Here is a 10,762-nt window from a genome sequence, read left to right as displayed (position 1 = left end):
CCCTCCCCTGTTGCACCCTCCTCCTTGTGTTTCCTCATGGTATCCCATTTCCCCACTTACCTCTGGGCTTAGGTCACCATCCCCCAGTGAACCTAGTTTAAAGTCCTCCTCACTAGGTTAGCCAGCTTGCCTGCGAGGATGCCCTTCCCTCTCTTCATTAGGTGGATCCCATCTTCCTAGCAATCCTTCTTCCTGGAACAACATCCCCTGGTCGAGGAATCCAAAGTCCTCTCTCCAACACCACCTGTACAACCATGCATTACCTCCACAATTTGATGGTCTCCACCTGACACGGGCAGTGGGTGAACCCCTGGCTTGGGGAGGCTAGTCCTCCAGCCCCGCCCCTTCTGCCTGAGGCCCTGCCCCTTCTGTGCCCACTGGAGCGCAGCCCCCACTTTGGCTGCTGGCCCCTGGCCAATGTTCCCATCCCCACTGTGACCGCTGGCCTCTGCCCCAAGCTAGCACCCTCAGCCCTGTAGTGCTGGAAAGCCAGGCAGCATGTCCTGGGCCGCACCACCTGGCCCTGCCAGCCCCTCTGCCCCCGAAGGCACCCCCTGGCCGAGCTGCCAGCCCCAGCGCCAGGCTGTTTGGGAAGGCAAAGCCTTCCTGTGCTTATGATATCTGGGCCTTTTCCTTCAACAGGGAGGATGGACAAGAACACGACTTGCGCCTCAAACTCCTTTTATCCTTCTTCCCAGAGCCACGTAGTCTGCAGTGACCCGCTCAAGGTCATTCTTGGCAGTATCATTGGTGCCCACGTGGAGAAGTAGGAAGGGGTAGTAGTCCGAGGGCTTGATGAGTCTTGGCAGACACTCCGTCACAGCCTGAATTCTAGCTCCGGGCAAGCAGCGTGCTTCTCGAGCCTCCTGGTCAAACTGCCTTCCATATAACCCTCCCTCTGCAAGCTTGTAAAGGACAAAGGCCAGGCAAGGAGTGTGCACAGAGCCCCTAGCAAATTAGGGCTCAGCTTGTGGGAGGGAAGTAGTGACACCCTGCTCAAACTCTGCTCACAACCCCAGAGTAGCTGGGTGTTTCTGCTAAAGATCAGCAGGGAAATAATCCACGTCGACATTTAAGAGTATAAGATTTTCAAAGGCCTTGAAGACAGATAGGCACCTACCTCCCAATCAAATTCCAGGGCAGTTAGGTGCCTGACAGCTATTTGTGCCTTGGGAAAAATCTTCCCCTGAATGGTCATTAGGTCCCAGAGTTAACAGTTCATTGAAATGGCCATGGCAGTTCACTTCACACCGCTGGTGTGTAGCCTTAGTAACTGGCCTACGAAAAGGTGATGGAAAAGCAATCCTTCCCCCAAATGTGATACCGTAGTACAGGACAGCTTGCATTGCTTTCCGTGACCACTGCTACAGTCTGTGGGCTTCACAAGCTCAGAGCCCCATGTGCCCCCTTTGCCAGGGGTTAGGACTGGAGCCCCACAAAGCGGCAGATCTGACCACTGGCCATTACAGGGCCCTGCCCCCATCACCAAACTCCTCCACCCCAGTGCAGACAGCCTCCCTGTGCTCTTAACACCTTCCATCCCAACAGGTCAGTCTAGGCTCAGGCCCCAGTTCTCCTTTCACTCGCACCCGTGTGAACCAGCACAGGGGAGATGAGAACACAGCTCACAGCCTGGATCCAGGTCACACTTGGGATGGGATCTTCCCAACCAGGGAGGATAAAATAGAAACCTTTGCTGTGTCATTTAGATTCTGAGGAAGCTGATGGACCCACTGGAGTTGGGCTGGGGCTGTGCCCCTCCCGGGACGGCTCAATGTGAGCCTCAGGGCAGAGGGCAGCATCTGAAGTCTCCCCGGAGCAGGGGCAGGACCTAGCCAGGGTTCACTGGGCTCCGTCTGCTAAGGCTGATGGATGGATACACAACCTGACCCACAGTTTGCCATCTCCTTCCCTCCTGCCATTAACCAGTTAATCTCCTGCTGTGTGGGCAGGCCTGGCATTCGCCTCCACATGCTGACTAATGAAAACTGTTTCTCATTAATTCTGCAGGTAAATATTTGAGCAGGAACAGAGAGAATGAGCAACAGGGACTCTCCAAACAGAGCTAGATGGGGCTTTAGAACAAAAAATACCCCCCCCCCCCCAGGGAAACTACCGACCTCAGAGCCCCAGTGCAATAGCAACAGCCCAGGGGACCAAAACGAAATGTCTCACTCTGCAGGACAAGCATAAACTGGGAGCAGGTCAGAAACTAAACAGCGTTGTAGTTATCTTGGTCCCAGGATATTAGAGACAAAGTGGGTGAGGGAATATTTCAGTGGACCTCAGAGCTCTTAATTTGTGGGCAACAAGGGAAGGCCCAGAAGGAGTCCGTAAAAAAATAAATAATGATTCTGTTTGTTTTTCACGTGAGAAAGCCAAGTCTCCTCTGCCCTGGAAGCTCAAAGCCTGAAAGCCAAACTACAGAGAAGGGGAGAGCGTTCCAGCCAGACTTTACTATTTCTGTTTACACGTCTTTACTGCAATGCCTAGTACACTTGTGGGAGAAAGGGTGTCTTTAATCGAAGGGATGAGGTGTTAACTCTTTACAGGAGTGGGAGAGCTCCTGATATACATGTTAGACCTCCAACAAGTGCTCCACCAGAACCCAGGGAGGCCAGACTTGACATTCTGGATATCCCGACTGTAGAAAATGAGCAGAAAAATACCTGGAGGAAGGGGTCTTTTCCAGCTTTCACCCCATTTAAAAAAAAATAAAAGCTAAAAAGGGCAAACACCTAATCCTTCCATGAACTTCCTTTGCAAGTCACTTTTAAAGCATCCCATCCTGTAGGTTGTGGCTGAGAGAGCTGGAGGCCTGACGGGCCAGCGGTTGCAAGAGGCAGCCAGGAATATACAGCAGCAGGGTTCAGACACAGATATTGCATGGGCCAGAGTCAGAAGCAAACCCATCGACTGTTCCCATTCTGGGATGGGCTGGAGCTGCATCATCCTGGGTTCCTTGTGCAGCTGGGATCTATACTCGGGCTTATCTATTACATGGGCTTCTAATGAATAGTTGTTAGCACCAGTTCTATTGACCCAGCCTGTAAACTCTGCTCCTGTCCCACCTGTCAGTGGACAGGTGGGGGCAGCTGGGAAGCTCTTGATGCCATTTCCAGCCGTGACCTTTGACTCAGTGACCCCTTTGAGTCCTACTGGACTCATCACTGCTCCTGGTCCCCAAAGGCCTGATCCTTATCCCCCTCACACTGGTGTCAATGGAGCTCCTCTGGATTTACAGTGGTGTGAGATCAGGGCACAGCCCACTGTTCTTATTGCTATACACAGTTAATCCTCTTGGATAGCTGCTAAATCTATTTGCCTCACTAATATCCTACAGCAGCAAGCCCCACGGGTTAGTCACACGCTGTACAACAAGCATGTCCTTTTATATATTTTTGATTAGATGCCTTGTAATTTCCTTGCATGCTGCCTTGTTCTTGTATGATAGGGTAGAGTGGGAGATAAACAGGAGCTCCCAAATAGTCTTCTACCATCCATTCTCCTGTATCCTAGACAGGAACCTACACAGCCGGTCACAGAGCATCTATCTGAGTCCTATCACCTCTGCCCCTCCCTTGGGAATACAGACTCCCCAGCACACTCAGAGAGCCTCATGCTGCCCCTTAGAAGCCTCTCCCTTCTTGGGGTCAAGGAAGCCCACCCTCTGCACTCGTTTATTACATGTGTCTTGTTTCATGACACATCCTCAAAGGCGAATGATGAGTCGGAGGTGCCTTTGCAAGCCCAGAGTATTTGATCCTGTGAGGCTGCTGACTGGGCTTTCCTCCTGACTCATCCACTGACTCACCTGTGTGTTTAATTACTGGTCAGTTCCCTGCTCTGAGCTCCTTCTGCATTGCTTTTCGTGATCTCACCTCCCAAAGCCAGCAGCAGGGGAGGAATCCTCTCCAACACAGCAATGTTATATTTGAAACAGCCTCATACTTACAGGAGTGGCAGGGGGTGGGAAGAGGGGCTGCTTTACAGCTGAGTGAAAAATACCAGATCCTTGCAGTCTAGGCTGGGTCTGTACTAGTTTTCTCCTCTTTGCCTAACTCCTATGCAGCTCCGCTGGCAGTGGGAGCGCTAGCATAGACAAGGGCACACAGCATTGGGGTTTTTACCTCCAGGCTATCTACATGGCTCAGAAGACAGGCAGAAGCAGCTGTGGACCAGGAATTGATGGCAGCCCAGCACCGCATCCAGCCGCGCTGGGGGGGAAGCTCAGGACAGGATACAGGGGACACTCCCAGAGCTTTCGGATTGGAACCGGGTCCTTGGGCTTCATGAGATTCCAAAGCTGCCCCCTTCCTACTACCTCAAAACCGCTGCCCGAGGGGAGGATAGATTGGGCTCCCCCTCCACCAAGGGGAAGGGAAGGTTCTGGTGCTAAACCTGTCCTCTGCCTGAGATCCTGTCTGCTCAGGTGGGGCACCAGATGCTCACAGTACTCTAGCTACAGAGGGGAAGAGCCCTGGCTGTTGTTTCCAGGAAGGGTCTGGGGAGAGGGGGAGGAGGGCACGCTGATTTGATCCCTTTCGCTGTTATCACTGCTGAAGCAGCACTGGCTCCTGGTCAGCTCGGTCTGAGCCCCGTGCCATGTGTGTGACAAGAAGAGGGGGGGGCACACCCCATTCACTGAGCCTCTAGGGAAGTGGATTTAAGGTGAATGCCTGAAATGAGCGATCCAAGGCTAGAGAACATCCTGAATGAGGCACGCAGCTGCTCTACCTGCCTTCTGTGCCACTGCTGCCAGCGGCTGGCTCAGGGCAACAAGGCTCCTACTGCCCTAAGCAAGCTGGAAACTAGCTGCCCCTCTCACTTACTAAACAATGCAAAGCTCAATCTACTGCCACCCAAGGCAGCCACTTGCTGTGCCCAGTGCCTGCTGCTGTCGGGGGCACTGGGGTCACTGCAGGAGCCAAAATATTGCAGGAGCTGCTGCTGTTTTGTCACCGGCTTCCTGAACGCCCCCCAGGGCTGCCCCTCTGCTCACTCACCCTTTGGTAGCCTGGCTCTTGCCTCCCACTCACAGGGCCAGGACGAGCCGTCTTTGTACCCCAGGCTCAGCACTCAGCCCGAGCTGATGACACACTCACACCACTGGGCATGTGCCCCATCCTGCCAGCTGCTCTTTGGAGCTGAATACACACACACACGCATGCGCACACCCACCCGCCAGCTTCTCTCCTAATGTCAAACTAAATGAGAACTGAAATGAGTATTTTTTAAAAACTCATTTAAAATGAAGGAGGCGAGATGAGCTCAAAGGGCTGGAAATGGTCTCCAGAGTCGCTCCTGACTAGGTCACCTGCCCCAACCAGTCTGGCTCAGAGGACTGGAAAGCCAGTACAGAGTTCTTCACCGCTAGGTCACCAGCTCGGACCTAGATGAAGATCACTGCCCTCTGTGCTACACTATAGCGACACCCACTCCCCATGGCCAGTCAACCCTGGCTAATCCGCAGGAAGGATGTGGCTGGGTGACACGTCATCTTCCAGGGAAGGAAGAGCAGCTATCAGGGTGTTAACATCTGATTGCTTTACAAGCACAACACTTAATGAAAAGCAGAAAAAACTATTCCACGAGAACCACACCCAGCAAGGCCAGTCAATACACACCTCAGCCAAGCCACTGGCCATGCCCTCACATACCTTATCTGGCAAACTCACTGCACTACGATGTCATGTTTCACTCCCAGGGAGAACAATATACAGCATATGATGAACAATATAGAAAGGGCAGAACACACAATCCATTCAGCAGTGTATTTTCTTGGGAAGATGAGTAATAATCCTGGTAAGTGTGAGATAAAATAGCCCAAGCCACTTGCAGGTTGCACACTCAGGACTCAGCCTCCGAGTCCTGGGGAAGGAAAGCAATGTGGTATCAGAATGGCTGACAGCCTGTGCGCATTTAGTTTCTGTATGTGACCCCCACTGTGAGGAGCTCAGCTAAAAGCTGCTCATTTGTGGTGTCAGCTGGGCCACACTCCCAAGCAGTGGAGCTCTGCTGGTGGGGACCCGCCAGGAGTCTGGGGGCAGCATCTTCCCCCAAACATGTTCTCACCGGGCACTGTGCCCAACAGCCGCTCACACTTGCTGTCTGCAATCAGAGCAGTTACTTCTTCAAGGGCAGGTTTGCTTCAGTCTCCCCTTGTTTACTCTTCCCCTCAGCAATTCTCTCTCCCCAACTTCTGTTCTGCTCTTTCCTTTCCCATCAGCCTCCCTTCTCTTCCCCTAAGGCCTGGTCCACACTACAGCATTAAATCGATTTAAACAGCGTTATATCGATTTAACGCTGTACCCGTCCACACTACAAGGCACTTAAAATCGATTTTAAGGGGTCTTAAAATCGATTTCTGTACTCCTGCTCAACGAGAGGAGTAACCCTAAAATCGATATTACTATATCGATTTAGGGTTAGTGTGGACGGAAATCGAAGTTATTGGTCCCATTCTTTTACTGAGCTACCCAGAGTGCACTGCTCCGGAAATCGATGGTAGCCTGGGACCATGGACGCACACCACCGAAGTAATGTGCCCTAGTGTGGACGCGTAAAATCGATTTTATAAAACCTGTTTTACAAAATCGATTTTATTAATTTCGATTTTACTCTGTAGTGTGGACGTGGCCTAAGTCCCTCACTCCTCCTTCCAAAGCTCATTCCCAATCCCTAATGGAGCACCAAGGCCACCCCTGTTTCCCCAGCTCCCTGTAGGTGTTTCCAAGGTGGAAAGGGGAAAGACCAACTGGATTCATTCCTCTGCCCCCAGTTCATGCCCACCCTGATGTGGGAGGTGGGAGTTTTAAACTAACATAGCACTGGGTGTAGCTGACAACTTCATGGAAACCTTTTAACTGGAAAATTCCCCGAATACATCAGGGGGCTGGAGTGGTGCCCTGATACATGTGGGGTTTGCGCACACTCAAGTGACTGTTAGGGTGTTCATTATATTTACATCAGTTATCAGGGCCTCAGGCCAGGGCCGGCCTTAGGATTTATGGTGCCCTAGGCGAGATTATTAAACTGGTGCCCCTGTGCCTGATCTGCTCTTAGCAACACAAACATAAGCTTATAGTATTGGAAAACTTGCCACATTCACATTATTAAAACCAGTTTAACTTAATTAAGCACACTGTAATGCTGATGGACTAGCACTAAAGAAGCAGCACTATAGAAAAAATTCTGATATTACAGAATGATGCAAATAATATATTTTTTTTAATTTATCAAAATTTTATTGGAAATTTATATGAAGAGGTATTGAAACAAAGATTTGTTTTTAATTAAAAGCCATCTTTCTGGCTTTTTTGGCTGCAAAATCAGTAATAATGTCATCGTATGACAAAGACAAAGTCGTGTCTTGTTCGATCGCAAGAATAGCAAGACCAGTCAAGCGTTCCTGACTCATTGTAGAGCGGAGATAGTTTTTAATGAGCTTTAGTTTTGAGAAACTCCGTTCTCCTGATGCTACTGTTACAGAAATTGTCAGTAGAATACGAGTGGCAATGTACACGTTAGGATATATGTCAACAAGTTTGCGGGTATGAATAAACTGTACAATGTCCATCACCGATTTTGCATGTGGCAACATTGATGACAGTGTACTCAATTCTTCATACAGTTCAAGTCCATTTAAATCAAAACTATCACCGTGCTTCAGGAGGCTCTCTAGATTCTTGCACTTTGTCATTAGTTGCTCTTGTTTTCCTATTTCGTTGAATTTAGTTATGTCATACAAAAATCCAAACTGTTCATGGTGTACTTGCAAGGTATTAAACCTTTCATCAACAGCAGATACTGCTTTATCCATCACAACATTAAAAAATTCAACCTCAAATTTCTTTTCTGGATCGTCTATGGGCATGATCTGCTGTACAGATTCTTCACAAAGAAGTGTCCCTGGCCTTTTTAACTCATATTAACTATGTATTTACTTTATGAAAGTTGGAGAAAACATTGTGAAAACGTAAAACATTGGCTGCCCAACTTCTGGGCTGGCAAAAGTTATACTGACTCACAGGGAAAAAAAAAAGCAGGAGAATCTTAGTACGACATATGGTCACTTTATACCAGGGGTCGGCAACCTTTCAGAAGTGGTGTGCCAAGTTCACTGTAATTTAAGGTTTCTCGTGCCAGTAATACATTTTAATGTTTGTAGAAGGTTTCTCTCTATGTCTATATTATATAAACAAACTATTGTTATAATCTGAGGTCTTGGCCACCGGTCCTGCTCAGGCCACTGCCAGCTGAGTAAATGAAACCCCAAACCAGCAGCGGGCTGGTGGCTGGAACCCTAGACAAGGATCCCAGGCCCTGCTCAGCCCGCTGCTGGTCTGGGGTTCTGACCACCAACTCCTGCCAGCCAGGATCCCGGCCGCCAACCCCCCCGTCAGCCCGCTACCAGCCTGGGATTCTGCTCACCCAGGTTGGCAGGAGGCAGAGTGGGGCTGGCGGCTGAGCTCCTGACTGGCAAGGGGCCGGCAGCCAGAACCCCGGAGTAGCAGTAGGCTGAGTGCTGCTGGCACCCTAGACTGGCAGCAGCCTGAGCCATTCAACCCCCCACCGGCCCTGCTCAGCCCGCTCAGCCCGCCACCAGCCCACTCAGCCCGCTGCCAGCTGAGTGAATGGAACCCCAGGCTGACAGCAGGTTGAGTGGTTCAACTGGCCTGCTCAGCCCACTGCCAGCCTGGGATTCCTTGGGGGTCCCCAGGCCAGCAGCAGGTGCTGAGTGGGGCCGATGGCTGGTATCCCAGCTGGCAATAGGGCAGCAGCCGGAACCCCCGAGCAGTGATGGGCTGAGCCGCTCAGCCTGCTGCTGCATACCATCAAAAATCAGCTCACCTGCCACCTTTGACAGGTGTGCCGTAGGTTGCCGAACCTTGCTTTATACACTAGTAAGGAGATGAGCATATTACAGTTGTTGGAGGGCTCTTATCAGGAGTAACAGGCTATAGGAAAGTCAGTCAACATTTTTTGTTTCTCTGATGAAAACTGGCCCACTCCCTGCCTCAAACCAAACCTGTCACTAATAATTGTCAACAACTTAATTTTCTGTTTTTGGCTAAGATATTGATTTAAAAAAAAAACATTGAAATTGGATTCAGGATTGTTAGCAAGAATTTTTGGCAAACAAAGTTGTTAAATGACAATCTAAATGGCAACACAGTACCGCTTTCATGCTTGGCTCACCCCCCAGCCTGCTGGTCCAACAGCTGCAGTAGAGGAGGAGATAGGTGGAAAACTGCAGGACCCCAAAATCCACCTCTTGGGGTGCAGAGTGGCAACAGCAGCAGCAAATCCTCAGGTCCAATCACACGCCAATGGGCACCGCCGCCAGCCCAACAGACCATGGTGAAGTTAGCACAGCATCTGATCTCAGGGACGGGGCACCCATGGAGCCACAGCAGCTCATCCTGCCCTGTGCAGCTCCCCCCGGATGAGATGGATCGCTGGCAGCTGCCAGCCCGGGGGAGAGGCGCTCCCCAGCTAGGGTGATAGATCCAGATGTCCTGATTTTATAGGGCCAGTCCCGATATTTGGGGCTTTGTCTTATATAGGTACCAATTACCCCCACCTAGAGTGACCAGACTGTGTAAAATCAGGACAGGGATGGGTGGGGGTGGGGGGGTAAAAGGAGCCTATATAAGAAAAAGACCCCAAAATTGGGACTGTCCCTATAAAATAGGGATATCTGCTCACCCTACTCCAATCCCCTATCCTGATTTTTCACACATCTGGCTAACCCCAGCCAAGCCCTGTGTGACATTCCAATTCTGGCTGCCTGCCGAGGAAGTGAGTTACTTTCACTTTCATTCCTCAGCAGGCAGCCAGCCTCCTCCCCCCACCTATCCCCAGCACCTCACCCAACCCAGCCCTGACGGAGGAGAGAGAGAGGGGTGCTCCTGGGGAGGAGGGAGTGCTCCGTGGGGCAGGGGGGAGAAGAATGGATGTTATGGGAGACAACAAAGGATACTGGTTCCAGAGCCACAGAGCCTGCCTCACCTGCCCTCAGCCGGGGGGAAAGAGTCACACTCACAGGTGAGCTCCTTTCCCAACCCCCACCCCCTCCCCTTCCCAGAGACCCCAGCAGCCAATCCCATTCCTCAGACTGTGCTGCATTCGGCTCTCTCTAGGACCCAGCAGCCCTGCTTCTACACTGTCTGGGCTGCCTGTAGAGTGGTGCCCCCAGACAGAGTGAGGCCCTATGCAGCTGCCTATTCCTAAGGACGGCCCCTCCCTCAGGCTGTTCTAAGGGATCTGTTCTCCTAGAAGGCACAGAATGTATCAAACAAGTAGCCCCCTAAATCTTTCATCATCTGTCCAATATCAGGGTTGCAAGGGACCTCAGGAGGTATCTAGTCCAACCCCCCGCTCAAAGCAGGACCAATCTCCAGATTTTTGACTCAGATCCCTGAATGGCCCTCTCAAGGACTGAACACACAACCCTGGGTTTAGCAGGCCAATGCTCAAACCACCGAACTATCCTCTCTGCCGTGATGTTGTGTCATTACAGGAGGATGATATTTAGATTGTCACAATAAGACAGAAACACATCTGCAAAACCAACATCAATACTGCAACCTCCCCTCCCCGCAAGGTGCACAGAACCCCCCCAATACATGCCCAAAGCAGTAATGAGAGAGTCCCAGCTTGGGTCAGAGCAGAGACCCTTCCTGCAGCTTATGGAGGTTCCCGCTAAGCACTCCCATACACACAAACCACCCCAGCCCCCAACAGACCCCGCTCCCTC

This window comes from Gopherus flavomarginatus, chromosome 9, assembly GCF_025201925.1.
Source record: "Gopherus flavomarginatus isolate rGopFla2 chromosome 9, rGopFla2.mat.asm, whole genome shotgun sequence".
In the NCBI taxonomy this organism is placed as follows: domain Eukaryota; kingdom Metazoa; phylum Chordata; order Testudines; family Testudinidae; genus Gopherus; species Gopherus flavomarginatus.
This window is presented reverse-complemented; position numbering follows the sequence as displayed.